The 22,526-nt window shown below is 44.0% G+C and overlaps 1 protein-coding gene across 1 annotated transcript in view; it reads left to right on the top strand.

The window, feature by feature from the left end:
• The first annotated feature begins 10,229 nt into the window (after positions 1-10,229).
• LOC146075782 (uncharacterized) overlaps positions 10,230-22,526 on the top strand; it is a 31,592-nt gene continuing 19,295 nt past the window's right edge. Inside the window, exons 1-2 of the mRNA XM_083185371.1 lie at positions 10,230-10,300; positions 10,781-10,825. The gene's annotated coding sequence lies outside the window, so the exon portion shown is untranslated. The remainder of the gene's footprint in view (positions 10,301-10,780; positions 10,826-22,526) is intronic.

Below are 22,526 nucleotides of genomic sequence, written 5' to 3'. Positions count from 1 at the left end.
TAGTTTCACTTTCCCGGGACTGGGCTCTGCTGCTATGTTCGTGTGTGTTGAGGTTGGCTGTGCATTAGGGCTTCTCGTCTGGTACTGATTACTACACTGACTCGCACAATATAAAATGCTATATCCACTGTGGAAAGACTGTATTTATTTATATTTATATACACTACAGTAGAGCACCCACTGTAAGACATGCCTAGTGGTTGTTCCAAGACACACCCACATAGGTCATAAACCTCACACCCTCCGGCGCACAGTCCCTCTTTCCGACTTTCAAATGTTGGGAGGTATGGTGTATGTACAGTATATATATAAATACTTTTAAATTATGAGTCTACACTGAGCCACAATGTAAATCTTGAACTTTTATAGTTACAAATAACCTGTTTATAATGTTACTCTGGGTCGGAGCTTAAATATGCCATTATAAAAATTTACATTATAAAAATGTATTCCAAGCAATTTCTTCGTTATGCCCTAGAAGATACTGGGGTAGATTTATTAAGCTCGGTGAAGTGATAAACTGTCTGGTTTTTATCACCGACCAATCAGCTCCTACCTGTGAAGCTACAGGCTTGGTATGAAAAATGACAGGTAGGAGCTGATTGGCCGGTGATAAAAACCAGACAGTTTATCACTTCACCGAGCTTAATAAATCTGTCCCACAGTGTCTAGATTTAAAATCCCAAAAAGTTATTTTTGATTTAGAGCCTTTTGTCGGTCTACACCCCTGGCTGATATTGGTACGTGGCCAATGGTTTTTGTATTTTAAACTAGACAACAGGTGTACACAGATTTTAAAGTGCTGTGCTACCAGCTGGTCGACATCCATGCCTGCCAAGCCTGCTCTGGTCACCGAGCTATGTAAAGCCATCCTCTCACAAAAAGTGCGGATGGTTTGGCCAACACACTGTAATATAGCACGCTTGGGCATATATGTATACAATAAATTGTGAGGTGCCTGTCAATGCATGGTTCATATTGTTTTTGTAACCCATACTTGGATGTTTAAAATATGTCCCCGGGTCTATAAACCCACATGTCACACATGGGAGACATTTATAGCAGCCCATTTCTTTTTGTATAATGGTTTATCCGGGGGAATGTTTACTTTTACTACCATGTAATGACAGCCCTGGTCCAATTAAATTCAACCATCATATGCAAAAGATGCAGATACAGTACCTGGATATCAATATTTCCTTCAGTGAAGACCAGATCAGTACTGCATTATATACAGGGACTGGCAACTTTTAGCCTGGGGGGGGGCAAGTCCAGAGCACTGACCCATAAATAAATGGGCCTACACACGTAGATATTATGCAGAGCGATTTTGCAGCGCTGCACAGTGCTGTGTGCTGAGCGATCTGTCAGGGCCAGTGTCCTCCGGTGTGAACACTGGCCCTGACAGGCAATCTAACGAGATTCATCTAGCATGCTGGATCTTAATTGCCAGGCGACAGCGACACGTGGGGCTGCGCACCACTTCTGTTGTGGCCCCTACACACATATAGCGATGCATTTTCTAAGCGTGCAATTCAAATTAAGTCAGATCGCTTAGAAAATACCCGTACATCGCTACGTGTGTAGGCCCCATTACAGCACATCCTTAAATGGAGGTTTTTTAGTAAAATAACTATATATTAAGAAAAAAAAAGGCCTGGAGTTAATTATCCCCAAGATACTTCATTTTTACAACTTTTACATTGTAAAATATGCTGCCAGGAGCCGTGATAACATATGGGATTATTATCCTTTATTTATATCGCGCCACAAGGGATCCACAGCGCCCAGTTACAGAGTATAAACACGTAAGCAAAACAAGAAAACAGTAACTTACAGTTTGACAGTATAGGTCAAGAACAGGGTATTTAGCCATAGCTGCATCAGCAGACAATGTTGAAAGAAGCATTATGGTGGCATAAAACCACAGGATTTGTTTGCGTTGAAGGGTGAAGGGAGCACGGAGTAGAAGATGGTTTAATTAAAATAAACAAAAGCATATGAGGGACGAGTGCCCTGCTTGTGAGAATTTACATAATCACCAATCCCATGTGGTTTTGCCCGATCTCAGATCTTTTACAAGCCAATAAAAATAACAGCTGATTGGATATTGTGATAATGACCATTGGTCATTAATCGCGATATCCAGCCATATTTATCGGCTGACGCACATCAGGACTATTGTACATGACCCCCAAAGATCAGTGTAGTGAGAGTGCTAGAGAAAGAGAGAGCTTACATATAGGATTTTTGGGGTACTTCCTCATCTTTGCGGCCACAGCTTACGCTACAGAACTTACGTAGCGTAATTGGCACCACCCTGGGTCCACACTGAGCTGAGCACACACACAGCCACACACAAGCACAGCTCCCTGCACTGACTGTGATATGGCCGCCTAGGCGCGGCAGTTCGCCTTGTAGATAAGTTAGGACCTACAAGATATCCGTAGCCCTATAGGACTGACAGGAGAAATACCACAGACATGACCGCGGCTGCCGCAGACAGTCAAAGTTGCAATGCAGCCACGGCTGCGCAATGACAATATGCTGGACCACCAGGGGCCTTTTGCTGTAAAAGGTGGCCCACACCACTCAGTGATAAAGCGGACCAGGGGGCACCTGGCACCCTGCCCCCGGACCCAGCCCACCCCTGATTATAAAGTAAAATAACAGACCGTAACACACTGCTGCACAGCGGTATCCATCATGTCAATGCTACCACGATCACAAATGCTTAGAGCTGCAAGCAATACAAGTGATGTCTCTAAGCTACGGGAGGTTCTACACTCCATCATAAAAAAAACATTTTTAGAGATTGGATATGACTACACATTACTTTGCAAAAATAAGCAGGTAGTTTTAACCATCCCTCGATCCTCATTGTTGATAGAGAAACAAAAAAAGCATTAGGTAACAAAATAACGTTTGTTACGGAATACACAACGACCAGCATAGCTCTACCATGAGCAGTGCAGGCACGTTGGCCTAGTGTTTTAGGAGATAAAGAGCTACCTGCTTTTAAAAACATCAAACCTCTTCTTATACCCATTTTCCACTAGCAAAGTTAATCCAGTGATTTTGCGTGGAGATGCGCTTCGATCTGGGATTTTTGCTAGTGGAAATTCTTCCCTTGGCAAAATCCTAGGTAGAATGACCGGGACCCCAATTCGGCTAGTGACCTGGGTTGGACCTTCTGGTTCCAGAGGCAGTGCAAACGTGTAACCCGGGTGTTCTGTTCACTGCAATGTAAAAGCCGCGCTGCCACAGCCCCGCCTCCCGATGACATCACCCTCCCAGGTTTATGCTGGGTCGGGCTGCTAGTGGAAAAGGGGTATAAGTTACAAAAAGAGGAAAAAGTATACGTGACATGGTTAAACAAATATTCCCCCAGATAAACCATTAGGGATGTATACAAAAAGAACATTTCTAGATTTTTAAACTAGATACGGTATCTAGTTGCCTACCCTCCTGTGTTCTGCAGGAGACTCCCTGAAATAGTATTAATCTCCCTCTCTCCCTGAAAGGTCTAGCAATCTCCCTCATGTCACCTAAAGCACAAATGTAACAGAGGTTACATTTATGGGAGGAAAAAAAAATACAAGATACATACATTCAATTGGAATCAATAATATAATTTCCCTGCATTGGTTATTATAAGGCACAATGATCCCTGTGGGCACTATTCAATGACAATAATCGGCATGTGCAGCGAATCCTGTTTAGGATTCGCTGCACAGTCGCATGTTCCGGAGGGCTGGAGCCTTCGCTACCAGCCCTTGCTGTCACCGTATTCAATGCCGCAGGAGCTCGCTGCCCCTGGCAACAATTCCTAACCCCTTCGGCGGACGCCGCAGGTAGCTGGGGGATGGTGGCAGGCAGGGAGATGGAAGTCTCCTTGCCTGCCCCAGAATGTATGTGGGGGGGTAGAGGGTTACCCGGGACTCAGGCAGCACAAGCGCCCCCCCCCGGGAGAACTAGCAAGGGACTGGGTAGGTAGCCGCTTGCACTATGTGCATATGTAATGATCGGGAGCAGTGAATATATGAATATCTAATGAGCGGATCCCGGCCCCCTGCTGGCTGTTATGTGTAAAAAAAATATATATATTTTTTAAATTAAATATATATTCATGTGCTGTAAGCACATGAATAAAAATAGTATGCCCCTTCACAAAATAAAATTCATGATTTTTTTACACCAAATTTAAAAAAAAAAAACTTTATTTTAAAAGTTCACATTCCAGTTCACCATAAAAAGATAAAAAGATGGCGATTACTACATGGTGACACACGACGAAAATCACTTAGAAAGCAGGGCCCCGGGCAGCTTCCCACAGTGACAGGAGGAGGGGGGGGGGTTGTTGCTGGCGGGGAGGGCGGACTTAAGGTCAGTCCCGGGCCCCACGATTCCTAGAGGAGCCCTGATTTTATGATGCTCCTCTCAGATGTAGTAGTACAATTCCACGCTTCTAAGTGCCTTCCCAAGGTCACACCAATTCTGGTGCCTCCTTTACAATGTCCCTGAAATACATTCTCACACTAGTGGGTGGGCAGTGGGTGTGTCAAAGGGTGGTCACTGTCCGGAAATCTCTCAACACAAAGGTGGTAACCCTACCCCTTTGTTAGCTCCAACCACATCACTGCACACTTCTGCCCTGCCCACAGTTCCTGAACCTATTTTCCTATCAAAGCACTATTTATCTCATACCTCCCAACTGTCCCACTTTCCGCAGGGTCGTCAGTGTCCTGTGGCGGGGACAGTTGGGAGTCCCCCCTGTCACTCGTGAATAGACGCTGTGCGCATGCGTCTATTCATGCCCACAGATGTGGGTGTGGCCTCATGTGAGCAGTGTGAGTAGGCGGCGCCCTTTGTTAGGCCATACATACATACATATATAGTGTATATGTAGTGCAGATGTCCGGCACTCCCCGTATTCAGATAAGATAATGCCCAGGTGCCTTCCTAGGTGGGGACTCCACCAAATATGGACAGAAAGAACGAGGCGTCACTCAGGGACTTAGTGTGTGGCGGTCAATGCCGTATATACACATACATACATACTGTACATACATACATACACACACACACACACACACACACACACACACACACACACACACACACACACACACACACACATATATATATATATTTATTTTTTCCACAAAGATTTAGGTGAGCGCTAGCTGATTCACCCAGTTGTTTTAAATCACAGTATTTTGCACATATGTGGATACCTGTACTTTGTATTAGGTGCCAAAAAAAAAAAGTCCAAGTATCTGGCACTAGGTCTCTCAGCAACCTCCTTAGACCGCTGCTTCCATCCTTTGGTGAGTCCTGGATCCAAGCAGGACTAAGGGAAATCTAAAGGCAGAAATGGAAGGAAGCGCTTGATAGTGCCGAAGCGTTGCGAGCGCAGCGAGCCCGCGAGGGGCGGCGGTACGCGTCCTACGACCTTTTCATACCCCCACTATCCACGTCGGCGTGGAGTTGAGAATAGAATAGTGTGGCGAGCGCAGCGAGCCACCGAGCCCGAAGCGTGGCGAGCGAGGGGACGCGGATACCTGTGAAGCCCGCGAAGGGACGCGTTTACCTGTGAAGGTATCCGCGTCTGCTCTCCACGCTTCGGGCTCGGTGGCTCGCTGCGCTCGCCACACTATTCTATTCTCAACTCCACGCCGACGTGGATAGTGGGGGTATGAAAAGGTCGTAGGACGCGTACCGTCGCCCCTCGCGGGCTCGCTGCGCTCGCCACGCTTCGGGTTGACGTTGATCGTGGGGTGGCGTTAACAATTGTGGGGGCCATTTCACACTTCAGGGTGGCTATTTGGCCTCTGTGGGCCATTTAACATTGTTTCCTATGGAAAAATCGGGTCCATTGAGGCATTGAACAGTAAAATCGGGTCAATTGAGAAATTTAACATTGATCCCTATGGGAAATCGCGGGCATCGCGTCGGTCGCGTCGCACCCGATTTTTAGTGCATTCAATGGCCTTTTTTTTTACCTGCGATGCCCACGATCAAAATCGTGGGCGCCGTGCTAGGTAAAGAGTACCTTTATTTTAATATTTTAATATGCCAGCAGCCAACCAAGCCACCATGTGACATGAGCTGCAGCCTTCAGCAGGTGCGTCACGATGGATAAGAGTCAAGAGAAGTGTGGAGATGTAATATTTAAATATTTATATTATAAGCGCTCACTTTTTATTTGAAATGCCCGGAAAGTGGGTGACCATGCCCCCTTTACTTGTGGTCACGCCCCCTTTCTCCGTGTGTACCGATTTTGGCCCTTCAGATGTTGGAGGGTATGCTGTCTACTATTGTAAAGCGCAACGGAATCTGCTGCGCTATATAAGAAGCTATAAATAAATAAATGTGTAGTTTTAAAGAAATAAATCTTTTTATCAAAAATAATATTGCACTATCAAGCGCTTCCTTCCCTTTATATATATATATATATATATATATATATATATATATATATATATATATATATATATATATATTTTTTTTTTTATAAGAATATATCTCCTTTTGTGAAATTGCTCTATTTAGTATACCCTAGCACTTGTCTTATCTGTAATGTGTAGTCACTGTTTCATATTGTTTGCTGTGTTTTGTTATGGTTTTAAAGGTTTGGAATATCTGGGCACCCGTAGTTGTAGTACAGAGGGATGATTCCAGAACTACAGGATGACATCAGAGAGGCGTCATCACGTGATCAGGAAGTCCCCAGTTTGTGTTGCAGCGTGCTGCCAGGACTCCATCCCTAATGCACAAGGTTAGGCTAAAGTATTTAAACTGTATTACTGTATCTTGATATATTTACACACTGCAGGCTGCACTTACCATGGACTTTGCATAGGACAACCATGGACTCTGCCTTATGTCCTGAGGAAAAGTGCTGCTACCCTTGATACATGAAGTTGAATACACATGGCTTTAAATATTTTTTTTTGCCTTTATAAATATACTCTATGGCAGTGATGGCTAACCTTGACACTCCAGCTGTTGTTGAACTACACATCCCAGCATGCCCTGCTACAGTTTTACTAATTGTCCATGCTAAAACTGATGCAGGGCATGCTGGGATGTGTAGTAAGGTTAGCCATCACTGCTCTATAGGGTACACTATTGCGGCCGGCGAGGGTTTTTTATGGCGAGGTTGGCTTGTTTTTGGCAAAGATTGCAGAAAACAAGCCATCCTCGCTGTTTAACCCACTTACCGGACGCTCGTCCTATTCTACGGGGATTCAGTGGGAATCCTCACTGTCTTTCCCCCAAATGGCAAGGTTGGCATCTAATGCAGCGAGGCTGCAGCAAATAGTCGAGCCCTGCCATTTCCACGGCCGCACTTTCCTTTTCCACCTTGCTTTTTAGAAATCGCGAGGTAGAAACAGCAAGTCCGGGGGGAGGGTGGGGGTTGAATACTGAGGGCGGGCTATGACGGCGAGTGCAGGGTTTTTATTTAAATACTGAGGGCGCACTGCTCCCCTTTTTGGCATTGAATACACCCCTATATCTGAACAAGTCCATAGAGAACCATATGTGATCACAATTTCTCAGGATGATATTTCAAATAGAATATTTTTTGCACCAGAGTCCAGTTAACACCTATTGCCGCCCATACACAGTGCGATGCCACCGTGCATTTTAATCTAAATGCCACACAATCTAGTTAAGAAAAAAAACATTCAGCACATACTTTTTGTGCTGTGCGATGTGAGTGCGTGGGAGCCGGCGTCGCATCGCACCCGTTAATTGCTCCGTGTATGGGCGGCGTCAGACCACATATCAATAAATCTGGAGATAACAATAACTTTCTAATGATCACGATTGTAACTGACCGTTCTCAGCTGTAGGTTTATTAAGATCACTGCAAAAATGTAATTATAATCAAGGGAGAAATCCGTGATCGTATGCAGCCCCATACACATTAGAAGATACGTTACAGAGATCACTCAGTAAGGAGCTTCTGAGTGATATCCTATAAATATCCTCTAGGGCAGGCATGTCCAAACTATGGCCCTCCAGCTGTTGTGAAACTACAAGTCCCATCATGCCTTGCCACACTTTTGCTATTAGGGAATGCTAAAATTGTGGCAAGGCATCTCAGCCAATCAGCGGCCGCTCAGACTTTTGAATAGGATTTTTCAATTCCACCTGCTACCAAAATATATCGGATGCAGGAGCTATTTATCTTATGTGCAGCCCGCCTGACCTCCGACTCCGATGCGCACAGTGCATCGGATCTGATCTGACACTTGCAATTTGGGCCGATTTCTCGGCCTGATCCAGTTCTCAAGCGAACACCAGGAACAAAAGCACTGTCCAGTAGATGAGTGAGCGAGACTGAACCACACTGCATATATGGCTTTCCTGACCGCCTGTAGATGGGCCCTGTTATGTGAGATTAAGGGCGCATGGTCACAGCTGATACAAGGAGGAATGTGCTGCTGCCCCTCACATGGCAAATGCCATATTGCAATATTGGGCACATGGAATAAGTAGCAGACAGGCCAATTTGTCTATGTAGAGATTGAATGCTCAGGGTTACAATACCATTGGAAAACAGTAACAAGGCGAGAAGGGAGAAGGTTACCTGCCGGCCAGAATGAAGATTGGGTAGCTGGGAGCAGTCAGAGGTCGGCAGGATGTGGGAGGTATGGGGCTATGTATTAATGGTCTGCTGTGCTCTATCCACCAATCATAGGCCACTGCTTATCCCCGAGCACACATTAGTGACGTGGTCATGGAAGGATCAGCCAGTGACATGGCAGTGCTAGGTACCCCAATGCCCGTATGCCGATCAGGAAACTGACATGGCGGTGTCGGGTCAGCCTATCTCCATCTGCTATGTCACTTGTGCAGTCTGGCCTATCATGACATAATGTCTAAGGGGAGTCATGATAGGCCCTGCGGGTCATGTGACCAGGCCTTTTTTTTTTTGCTGCATTGAATGGCAGGTAAGGGAAAAGGGACTAAGTGTTGTGTGATGTGTCAACTCACCAATGTCTATTGAGGGATGCTGTTGTCTAGGTTACAGATTTGTATGTAAACATGAAAGGTAATCCTATAATACTGCTTTCACATTGCAGAAATGGTTAATGACACGGTATTCTTAAATGGGACTTTAAAACGGGTCAGAGCCTTGAGACCTTTCACATTGCAGGTGAAAACCGTTTTAAAAATCATTTAATACCATTCAAACATTCAACCCGTTTAACCCCCAAGGGACACGTTTAAAGCCATTGAAATAGAGCTGTTCAAACTGCCCAAAAAACAGCTTTAAAAACGTGTAGGACTCTGCTTTTTAACCGTGTTGAAATACCGGTTAACTTTAAACGGTAAATCAACTCTGGCACTTTCACATTGCAGCCTTAAACGTTTTAAAATGGAAAAAAAACGGCAATATACCGTTTTAAAAGTGCGATGTGAAAGGGGTATAAAGTGTCTATTATATATAAATATTATGGATTGAAAAGATAAGTCCAAAGGAAAGTGGGAGAGAAAAATGTTTATCTGTTCTGGTAAACTATAAGTGATTGAATATTGTGCAGCAGAGACAGAGAGACAGATAGCATTATAGACTTAATACATGGTTCTGTTGCTATGGGAAACATACCATCTTCCTAACCTATATAGGTAAAACTACCTGCAAGTTTAAATAAAGGATGAGTCACATTTTGGAGGCCAGACACAGCTTAGCCAATATTAGATTAAATAGTGTTCATTCTAGCACCCGCCATCTTTGAAAACCCATGCAGTTCCTCTTCCCTGCCTGGGGTGTCGCTGTCTGCTGTGGTTTTTCTAGCACATGTCTGGTTTGCATATCATTGCTGATCTACAGACCACACTGTGCTAGAATCACTACAGCAGACAGTGACACCCCAGACAGGGCAGAGGAACTGCATGGGTTATCAAAGATAGCGGGTGCTAGAATGAACACTAAGATACCGTATGATTGTCCAGGTCCAGCCATCGTTACTTGGTGGGGATCGTGGGTCGATGTTATTGAGGTGTGAGGCACAGTGGATACAGTGCTTGGAGTTGTTGGCACCTCATTGCCCCAGTGATATACTGTACTACCCTTATCCTGTTTTCAGTAATTATATATGTTCTGGTTCATCTGCGTTAGTTTATATAGGTGGTTAAGGTTAATTATGATTAGCTGTATGTGATTATGGATACTGTATCTATGGTTCCGAGTAGTTGTATTCATTGTCACTCATAAGCACTATATGCATTGGTTACAGGAATAACTTTAATAACTGGATTTCCGCAGTGACGCACTGAACAGGTAAGTAGTAACACGCTCTTCTTTCTATCTTTTACTGGGTAAAACATAAAATTGCTTCGTACAATAACATTTATCATCTTTGCCTTCTAATACAACTTGACACAACATTTATTTTTTATTAAACTGCTACAGAGTATTTCTCTCTGTTCTTCTAGCCTTGAGCTAGAACGTAATGTATGGTTAAGAAGGAACGCTACTGCAATATATACAGTATCAATATAAGATATTGCGCAATTTAACTTTAGAAGAACTTACCTAAATAGTCCGTTTCTGTGCACATAACTTTCTTTATGACAATGCATGCATTTTGATCCTGAAAGTCTGTCTCTCTCTCTTTCTCTCTCTCTTTCTCTCTCTCTTTCGCTCTCTCTTTCTCTCTCTCTCTTTCTCTCTCTCTTTCTCTCTCTCTTTCTCTTTCTCTCTTTTGTAGTAAAATAAATATGGATCTTTTAAGTAATATACCTCTCCTTTGTCTTTCAGGTATCCAATATTGCTACTACTACAGCTGGACTGATCCTTACGCTGGTAAGTTATTTAGAGAGAACTCCTAATACCACGTTCTCATTGCCGCCCCTGTAAGGTTTTTGTTGCCGAGTTTTTGGCGGGGCACAGAGCATCTCAGCTCACAGACATACTGCACCTTAGACCCGGGAAATTCCCGTGTCTGCCCCGTTCATACAGCTTCCCCTGGTCTGCCTGCCAACAAGTGTGTGGAATATAAGAGCAGCTTTGATTGGCTGTATAAAAAGCAGCTTTGAGCAATGCTATGAGCTTGCTATTTTGCATCTTGTGAGAAAAACCTGGGTCTCGCCTGTTCACACTGCCAAAAAACCTGTGTGAAATTACCAGGGCATTACACCAGGGAATTTCACTCACACCGGTTCACACTGAGACGGGATTTGGTAATTTGGTCTACAGCAAGTTGGTCGACATAGGTTTAGGTCGACACAAGCATTAGGTCAACAGGGATGCAGTGTAAATCCCGGCGGTCAGGATCCCGACCGCCGAAATCCTGACACTTTCTCCCTCCGGGGGTGTCCACGACACCCCCCGGAGGGAAAATAAATTACTGTGCCGAGCGTAGTGAGGCACCGGGCCCGCTGCGTGGCGAGCGCAGCGAGCCCGCAAGGGGGGGCGACCCACGTTACCCCCCTTGTCGGGATTTCGGCGGTCGGGATTCCGGGGTCGGGATTTTGAACGCCGGGATCCCGACCGCCGGAATTTAATACTGAATCCGGTCAACAGGGTCTAGGTTGACAGTCAAAAGGTAGACATGGGGTTTTTCACTGATTTATTTTAGCTGACATGTGCTGACAGGCGGTATTTCATGCTCTACCATCCACTAGAGCGTTGCGGGAGAATAAAATAGTGTGCCGAGCACAGCGAGGCACCGTGCCCGAAGCATGGTGAGTGATGCAAGCAATGCTGTGCATTGGAATTTGTGTCCATGTTGACTGTGTCGGCATTTGGGTAAAAAAAACAGTGACAACCCCATGTCGACCTTTTGACTGTCGACCTAATGCTAGTGTCTACCTTAATCCATGTCGACCGTTCCCCATGTCGACCTAACTATGTCTTGCTGTAGACCAAACGATCCCAACCCACTGAGACACGAAACAGGAAATGACCACTTGCCCTGTAACTTTCGCTTTTCTTTTTTTTATTATATGCAGTCCCACCGAATCCTTTCCTTTTTATACTGTACTTCGGCTGAAGTTGTTTTGTGCCTAACTTTTATAGAATAGTCTCTCTGTATAGTAATGTAGGGTACACACCAGGACGACCCGCTCACGGTGACGCGGGGGGGCACGACCCGCTCACGATGTGCACCGTGAGCGGGTCCGATCCAATGGCGACCCACACCCGGCTGTATGGTCGTCATTGAGATCCTACCTGCAGCAGGTAGGATCTCAATAACGACCGACCGACCCGCGGGATCGCGCATCGGATCGGTATCGGTCCACACCAGGTCAGAAAAGGGCCCAATCAGCACACAATCTACATCCAATTGATCGGAATTGGATCTAGATTGTGGGGATCGGGCCCTAGTCGTCCTGGTGTGTACCCAGCATAACTGTTTCTATTACTATTTAAAGCCAACTAGAACAGAGAAAATAGTTTCTTCTTTCTGCTCCTCTGTTCTTTCTGCCTGGTCTGGGCGACATGTCTGCTCACAGAATTAACACCAGGGTCTCCTGGTGATGGAGAGAGGTATACAACTGTTCTCTCTGGAGCCCTTTTATTTCATTACTTCCCAATATCTGGCTATAGAACAGATAATTAGCCTTTATATTTAGTCCTGCTGAACCTTGTTTTCAGGCTACACTTCTATTAAAGTGGATTGTAGTGCAGCTTCAAAAGCTTTTAAAATCAATCTCCTCCCTCCCTCTCCGTTGGCTTCTCAAATACTTCTAACTACAATTGTGAATAAATTGTTGCCGTTTCCTCTGTCCTTGACTGATAAGGCAGCAATGTTTATCTTTAGAATATACACTAGCCTGCAGACCAATGCTGTGAAATACCCTTCTCTCTGTAATGCCCCTTTCCCACTGCAGCCTTAAAACGGTATATTGCCGATTTTTGAGGGCAAAATACCGTTTAAGGCTGCAGTGGGAAAGCGCCAGAGTTGAAATACCGTTTAAAGTTAAACGGTATTTCAACCCGTTTTCAAAGCAGAGTCCTACACGGTTAAATAACGTTTAAGAGGCAGTGGGAATGCCTCTTAAACGTTATTTAGCCTCCAGGCAGTCCCAGTGCCTGATGAAACCTAGTAGTTCGCACTTTGTGCATGTGTAATGTGTGCACGTGCATACTAATGAGCCGCTAATTACATATGCGCATATGTAATGAGTGGCTCATTAGTATGCACGTGCACTCATTACATATGCGCAAAGTGAGAACTACTAGGTCTCATCAGGCACTGGGACTGCCTGTATCCTGCATTGACCCTGCAATGACCCCCGCTGCCTCCCCACTGCCCACAGGTAAGTACAAGGGGAGGGGAGGTGGGGGCACAGGGCAGGTACGGGGGTTAGGCACTATTTACACTGGGGGGGGGGTGGATTAGGCACGCTTTACACTGGGGGAAGGGGGGGGGGGGGTTAGGCACTCTACATTATACACGGTTCACTGCAATGGGAATGGTACTTAAATGGTATTTAAAACGGTAATCTGCTGCAGTGGGAATGCTAATACCGTTTTAAATACCATTTAAGATTACCAGTACTTTAAACTGGTCTGCAGTAGGAAAGCAGCATAACACTAAAGCAATCAGTCAGTCTTATCCTGCATTCAGGACCGTATTAAAGGGGGGTGTTTTTTTTATATAGCTAAAGGTTTTGTGCATGGGAGTGGGGTAATGCTGCAGCTTCACCTATCTGCCAATGTGACAATGATTAAAACATAAACCATAAAAAACGTATAAACTCCCATCAGCAGGACCGGTGTTATTTTATGGGGATGTTGTCTGCTTCCCGGGGACCTCACTGCCACTACAGCTACCTGTATTCTCCTCCTCTGTCCTGCTGTGCCCCCCGGATTATAGTGGTCAGCTCTATGCTGGGTTCTAGCAAAGCTTGCTTAAAACAAGTATTTTTGCCAATTGACTTTTTGGGGATATTTTATTGACTTTATATGTTTTTATGGTTTCTTTTTTTTACCTTTTTTTATCTTTTAAGACTTCTTATTGACTTTTCAAAAGAAAAAAAAAGCACTTTGTTATGTGGTTTTTTCTTATTCTTTAGAGAACACACAGACCTTTTAACATTTTGTGGAAATAATTATTTATATGTCCAGTATTCTCTGAAACAAGAACTCAGCGCTGTGATGTATTTTCATATTTTTTAATTTATTATTGTGTTGATAGTTTTGAGAGTTGAACTTGGGTTAAAACGTCAGAGCTTGAGTTGTATTATCATTTTGAATTTTTAGGATGAAACATAAGTTTGGATATTAATTCACCTGTGCGATATTATATCCAATAATGCAAAGCAATGCTCATATATTTTAGGTGAGTCACTGCTGCAATATTTTGGAAACTAATAGTACTTTAAGTGAAATACAGTTGAGAATTTAAGTAGTGAATACAATTGTTTCTGTCTATCTATCTCCTATATATTCATAGGCTAGTGCTGCTCATCTCCCTATGGGGGGTTCTAGTGTTTTGCACATCAGGGCCACTAGGTGTCCGATGGAGAAGTTTCAGTGTTGCACAGTGTGGGTGCGCACCGCCGCCAATGCTGACATTACTGTTATGTTTCATGCTGCCAAATCTAAGGGCCACTACTCTGCTTATTCTTCTTGCCCTCTCTGCTGCTTTTGACACTGTGGACCACCCTCTCCTTCTCCAAATCCTTCACTCCATTGGTCTGCATGATACTGCTCTCTCCTGGCTGTAGTACCTCTTTGATCGTTCCTTCTTGGTCTCCTCGCATGACACTACCTCCCCCCACTTCCACTAACCGTTGGTATCCCACAAGGTTCTGTTCTTGGTCCTCTCCTTTTTTCTCTCTCTACATCCTCTTTAGGTGACCTCATTAGTTCTTTTGACTTCCAATATCATCTCTATGCTGATGATACACAAATCTACCTTTCCTCCCCTGACCTTTCCCCCGCTCTCCTCACTCGTATATCCACCTGTCTCTCTGCTAACTATTCCTGGATGTCCCAGCGCTTTCTCAAACTTAACATGTCCAAGACTGAGATGATCATCTTCCCACCCTAGTAGTAGTACGTTTATTTATAAGGCGCCGCAAAGTGTCCGCAGCGCCGTACATAGCAAACAAAAAAAACAAATGACAAGGTAACGTACAGGGTGTGTTGAAAGATACAGTATAAATAGGGGTATAGCTGGTAGAACTAAAATCAGCATCAGTTCAGAAGTAGGTGTCAAAATTGTCAAGGAGACTGAAGATGAAGTAGAGGAAGGGAAGAACAGGACAGGAGCACCGGTGAGGTAATGAGGTAGGGTGAGTACGTGAGGAAGGAGGGCCCTGCTCATATGAGTTAACATACTAAAAATAGGTGGGTGGACGAACGAAATACAATAGGATAAGTAGGAATGGAGGGGAACGGAGGCAGGAACGGAGGCACCCTCCCGCACAACCTCACATCTCACAATCTCATTATCTATTATTGGCACGACTATCACCTCAAGCTCTCAAGTACGCGGTCTTGGAGTAATCCTTGACTCCTTTCTCGCCTTCACACCACATATTCAGCATCTCTCACAAACCTGCCATCTTCATCTCAAAAACCTTTCCAGAATTAGACCTTTTCTCACTCAGGATTCCACTAAGACCATTTTCCACTAACTGATCATATCCAGGCTGGACTACTGCAAATCTCCTCCTAACTGGTATCCCTGACAAATGCCTGTCTCCAATCTATCCTCAATGCTGCAGCCCGACTCATCTTCCTCGCCAAATGCTCTACCTCCACCTACCCTCTTCTATAAGCCCTTCACTGGCTTCCCTTCCCTTTCAGAATTCAATTCAAACTTCTCACACTCACTTATAAAGCCCTCACCCACTCCTCTCCCATTACATCTCTGACCTTATATCCCTTTACACTCCCAATAGTCTCCTTCGCTCGGCTAACACCTGTCGGCTTTTCTGACGACTTATTCCCTCCTCCCACTCCTACCTCCAAGATTTTTCACGTGCTGCTCCCTTACTCTGGAATACTCTACCTCTCCCCCTCAGACTCTCCACTTCTATACAGAACTTCAAACGGGCTCTTAAGACCCACTTCTTCACCAAACCCAACAAACTGTCCTTCTAACCTTCTGTTCCTCGCCCTATCTACCCCTCTTATGTCACCCCTGTCTGTTTGCCCCCCCTCTTTAGAATGTAAGCTCTCACGAGCAGGGACCTCTTACCTCATGTGGTTATCCTTTCTTACATCGGTAGTCTTCCACTGCACCAAAGCATGCTGTTTGCTGCCACCTGGATACTGATGTTGCAGTAATTGGCTGATGTTCATTTACCCTGTATTTGTCCTGTATTATCCTCAACTGTAAAGGTGCCTATACATCTACAGATCGATTGTCAGATTGGGCTGGTTGGAACAAAATCCTGTCAATGGATGAGAGCAAATTACATCTGACCATTTGCTTTGAATTGCTGGAAAACTGCCAAAAACTGCCATTCAAATATTACCAGGATTTTGTTCCAACCAGCCCAATCTGACAATGGATCTGTAGATGTATGGCAGCCTTTAGTCATTTATAATGTGTACTCTGTAATTGGGCGCTGTGGAACCCTTGTGGCGCCATATAAATAAAGGATAATAATAATTTTTTGATGAGCTGATAACGACCACAAAAGATTAGTTAATGTTCATTATGAACCTTTCATAAGACTCACAAATACATTCAGCAATAAACAACATTATAGGCAGCAGTGTCTTCATTTTAAAATTATTTTTTTATCAGGTTTTGTATATGTGTCTATTTAGAGTATAGTTTAGCATTAAATCATTGGGAGGTTCCTGTTGTGATATGCAGGACGGGACTTTCTGCTGACTCTCTGCCTGGACAATAGGTGACTCCTAAAACAAAAGGTCCCTTTGGTGACATAACAGGATGCCAGAGGCTGCTGTGATCTAATTACTATACAAGGTGTTACCCTGCCAGGGTGTAATTAGCATTTCCCATTGTAGTAAGTGACTTTAGGAATATTTACACCTCATTTACAAGACAAGGAACTGGGCAGGAGGAGCTGCTGTGGTGAATGACTATACACTAATGTTATATAACCCTAATTTACATGTCACCTCTCAGTGTAAGAATTCCTGCAGGGCATCCTGGGAACTACTGGGGAGAGATGGGGAGGAGAGACTATAAATAGGCTGTATCAGGCCACTGGGAGCTGATGGAGGAGCTGCTGGATCAGTTACTGGTTGGAGAGCTGGGAGGACGGAGGAGTAAGAGAGAGGAAGAATCTCCAGAGGTAATTATATTATGTATTATAATACAGGTTGATTATCCCTTATCCGACATGCTCGGGACCACAAGCATTCTGGATAAGGGATTTTTACCGGATTTTGGAATATTTTTTTTTAAACATACTTACCTGTCCCCTGGTGGTGCCCCGATGGTCCCTCGGTGACCACTTTGTCCCCCCGGTGTCCACGGCAGTACAGGTCCCTGTACAAGCAATAAATTTGCTGTTTTTTGCACCATTTGATAAATCCCGAGAGTGCCAGCTTCATTGCCCACTACACCTACATTAGGACTTGTTCCTGGAAGTGGGGCACCGGGTAAGCAGGACCAGTCTGACCAACAGGAGAGTGCCGGTCATATGGGACATATATATATATATATATATATATATATATATATATATATATATATATATATAGATATCTATATTTATATAGATATCTATATATATATATATATATATATATATATATATATATATATATATATATATATATATATATATATATATAGATATATCTATATATATATATATATATATATATATATATATATATTATATATCACACCTAAAACAAACAGAGGGGGCGCTTCATGGTGTAATATCGTTTTAATAAAAACGTGGAAATCACTTTAAAAACTTTTCTCCCACGGAGAAGATAAAGCCCGTACCGAAGTAATCATCCGGTGTGGGCTGAATACCACAAGATATGTAAAACAATCCACTGGTTCAATACTGCATGCCCAGAATTTTAAACGTGTCACTCACGGTACCACTCGGCAAGACGCCGGCGCCTCAGCGTCTCAGCAGCGGGGCTTCCAAACAGCGTGAACACAGCGGACCTTTCTCGCAATTTACAAGATTGCGTAGAAATTGCACCACTGTAGAAGCTTATGATGAACAGGCTGGTATATATGTGGAAAGATTTGATGAAAAAGGGTATCCACATGAAATTATACAAGATGCCAACTTGAAAGCTAGGAACAAAGACAGAACCGAACTTCTCACATATAAGCAGAAAAAACAGAAAAACTGATAAAATATTTTGCCCATTCATAACCAAATATAATAGCAACGAAAAAGATATAAATACATTTTTAAAAAAACATTGGCATTTGTTGAAGTTGGATGCCATTCTTTCTGAACACCTTCCTGATCACCCTGATATCATATACAAAAAGGCTAATAACATCAAAACCATGATATCAAAGAGCCAGTTGGAAAAAGTCCCTGTGAATGCTCCACCAACTATGTTTGGGGGCATTCTTGGATCATATCCTTGTGGCAGTTGTAAGATCTGTCCATTAATGGAACGAGGAGCCAAGGTCTTTCATAGCTCACAGAAAACTGAGCAGTATAAAATTAAGAGCCTAATTAATTGTAACACCTCGTTCGTTGTATACATGCTGGAATGACCATGTGGGCACCAGTACATCGGAAAAACTAAAAGATCTTTGAAAATCCGGGTACTGGAGCACACACGGAATATTAAAAATAGAGTCCAGAACCATAGCATCCCACGGCATTTTGCTGAATGCCACAATGGAGATGCGTCCCTTTTGAAATTTAAGGCTATTGAACATATTCCAATCGATAAAAGGGGAGGAGACAGAGAGAACAGATTGTCCAGACGGGAGACCTACTGGATTATCACTCAACACAGTGATGCCCAGAGGTCTCAATGAGAACTATGAGATAACTCTGTTTATTTAGAAAGAAATTGTACCATCGATAGTGTATTAGATATCTCCCCCCACTATCGTCCCTATGCGGTTGCATAACATCGTTATTCAGGGCTTGTGATATATGAAGAGGTCCTTCTTTGGTTTCCTTTGTCTCCTGGCATAATTTGTATTGTAATTCATTTTTTTCCTGGTTCATCATGTTTATCATCGATTGCTTCTCTTTACCCACTGATTTTTTATATTATTTTTTTTTTTTATTGTTTGAGTATTGTATGAGCTATTATGGATCATTCTCTGTGACCTTATGATAACAGCTATGTGTAAAATGTTATATTGAATTATATCTTATGACATTCCCTGTGTTAGATATATGAAAAAGTTTTAGCTATTACATATAGTCACTGCCTGGTTATAGATTAACGCGATCATCGCTGCCTATATGAGTTCTGTACATATGAAATTTCTTGCTTTTGAAGCCATACCTATAGTGGCCTATCGATACATATCGATTTTTATTATCGTTTGAGTATTGCATGAGCTACTATGGATCGTTCTCGTTGACCTTATGATAACAGCTATGTGCAAAATGTTATATTTAATTATATCTGATGACATCCCTTGTGTTAGATATATGAAAAAGCTTCAGCTATGACATATAGTCACTGCTTGGTTATAGAGTAACGCGATCACCGTTGCCTATATGAGTTCTGTATATATAAAATTCCTTGCAGTTGAGGTCATATCTATAGTGGCCTATCGATAGATATATAAAAATGTGTAATTTTTTGATGTATGCTCCTCCATGTAAAGTGGTTCCCAATTTCTCATTATAAGGGTAATACATAGCCTTATAGTCCACTCTAGTAACTGTCTCATTTTTCAAAGACCAGATCCACTTTTTTATATGTGTTTATATGCATTTTCCATACAGATATCCTCTTTATATTTATATGTATATTTTTATATTACCATATACATATATTTTGATATATGCTTGCATATCCCTATTTTTCTTATATATTTATCCCCATATAATTTAGTGTATTACAAATAATTCTAAAAATAATTTTATGAATAAGGTTCTTTAAAACCGACTTAAAATATTATTATTGGCGATTAGAAATATATGGTAGAGAATCGCCTTTTAAATATTCTAGCACTCCAACTCTATCTTCTGTTTTCCGTTTTCTTTTTTATTGCATTGGCAACATATCTTTTTCTACTTCATAGTATATGTATCCTTTCTCTATTTTATGGGAGCTACCACTATTGCTGATCTGAGTACTGGTCACACCCGCAGATAGAGAACAGGTGGATGCGCCCGGTTCATGAGAAGCTGGGAAGCTCTAATTATAGCACCTGTATAATGGTATAAATGTTTGATGCGGCGTCATGCAGACCACCCCACTGACGAAGTCCATCGACGAAACACGTAGGGGCGTGGTCTGTGTGACGCATCTGTGAGTCCACTGTGTTCACGCTGTTTGGAAGCCCCGCTGCTAAGACGCTGAGGCGCCGGCGTCTTGCCGAGTGGTACCGTGAGTGACACGTTTAAAGTTCTGGGCATGCAGTATTGAACCAGTGGATTGTTTTACATATCTTGTGGTATTCAGCCCACACCGGATGATTACTTCGGTACGGGCTTTATCTTCTCCGTGGGAGAAAAGTTTTTAAAGTGATTTCCACGTTTTTATTAAAACGATATTACACCATGAAGCGCCCCCTCTGTTTGTTTTAGGTGGAGTTTACGTTTGGAGTCCCGTGGGAATCGGGACATTCAGAGGGGAGCTGCACCTAGTAAAATTAATTTGGACTGGTGTGGATTATACATCCAAAGAACTTGTTTCCTTGGACTGAACGGACTTAATATAGTGTCAGCGCACCTATATTTGTTTATATATATATATATATATATATATATATATATATATATATATATATATATATATATATATATATATATATATAAATCTCCTATATATTTGGCTACATCTGTCACTCAAAGTGGGTGTCTGTGTCTATAACGCTCTGTTCCTGGACTTTCCTCTTAATGTGTGATTGCCTTCATCTGTGCTGAACACCTTTCTGAGAAATTAACCTGTTTAAAACAGGTGATGGCAATCATACATTAAGGGGAAGTCTAGAAACAGAGCATTGTGTCCCTCCTGGAGAGGGTCATGTTGGGAGGTATGTGACAGAGAACCAGCCCAGTGAGCCCACAGACAGTGCCAGACACCCACTGCCTTCCCATGTTGCCCAGCACTGCTACTCCACAGCCACCAGGTGAGCGCCCCCCTCCCGCGATTTGCGGCAAAACCTCCCCCCCCGTGCGCCCCCCCTCCTCCCGCGATTCGCGGCAAAAACACCCGCTCCCCCGCGACCCCCCCTACCGCGATTCGCAGCAAAAACACCCCCGCGACCCCCCCTCCCGCGATTCGCTGCAAAAAGAACCCCCCCACGACCCCTCCCACAATTCGCGGCATAACCACCACCCCGCGACCCCCCCCTCCCGCGAATCGCGGCAAACCCTCCCCCGTGACACCCCCCCCCGCGACCTCCCTCCCGCGATTCGCGGCAAAAAGAACCCCCCCGCGACCCCCCCTTGCACGATTGGCGGCACCCCCCCTGCGACCCCCCTCCCGCGATTCGCGGCAAACCCCCCCCCCCCGCAATTCGCAGCAGCCCCAGGATTAAATGGCACATGCAAAACACTGACATGGCTATGGTCGACAATGAAAAAGGTTGACATGAGTTTTTGAAGATTTATTTGTAATTTTTAAAAAAATTTCAAATTCATTGTCATGTGTCGACATGGACACCAATGAAGTGGCACACTTATGTCAACATTTACATGTGTTGACCTTTCTGTGTTGATTTTTTTCTTGTGGCGATTCGCGTCACACCCCCCGCAACCCCCCTTCCGGCGATTCGCGGCACCCCCCGCGACCCCCTCCCGCAATTCGCGGGAACCCCCCACCGGAACCCCCATGAACCCTGCTCTCCCGCGATTCGCGGCACCCACCCCCCGCAACCCCCCCCTCCCGCAAATCGCGGCACCCCCCGCTATTCGCGGCAGCCCCAGGATTAAATGGCACATGCAAAACACTGGCACGGCTATGGTCGACAATGAAAAAGGTTGACATGAGTTTTTGAAGATTTATTTCATTTTTTGAATGTTTTCATATTCATTGTCATGTGTCAACATGGACACCAATGAAGTGGCACACTTATGTCAACATTTACATGTGTTGACCTTTCTGTGTTGATTTTTTCTTGTGGCGATTCGCGTCACACCCCCCGCAACCCCCCCTCCCGCGATTCGCGGCACCCCCTGTGACCCCCCACCTCCCGCAATTCGCGGCAACCCCCCACCGGAACCCCTGTGAACCCCGCCCTCCCGCGATTCGCGGCACCCAACCACGCGACCCCCCCCCTCCCGCAATTCGCGGCACCCCCCGTGATTCGCGGCAGCTCCAGAATTAAATTGCACATGGAAAACACTGACATGGCTATGGTCGACAATGAAAAAGGTTGACATGAGTTTTTGAAGGTTTTTTTATCATTTTTTGAATGTTTTCATATTCATTCTCATGTGTC

This window comes from Crinia signifera, chromosome 4, assembly GCF_055691185.1.
Source record: "Crinia signifera chromosome 4, ASM5569118v1, whole genome shotgun sequence".
In the NCBI taxonomy this organism is placed as follows: Eukaryota; Metazoa; Chordata; class Amphibia; order Anura; family Myobatrachidae; genus Crinia; species Crinia signifera.
Note: the sequence above shows the minus strand (reverse complement) of the source record. Positions and strands in the feature narration are given on the sequence as shown.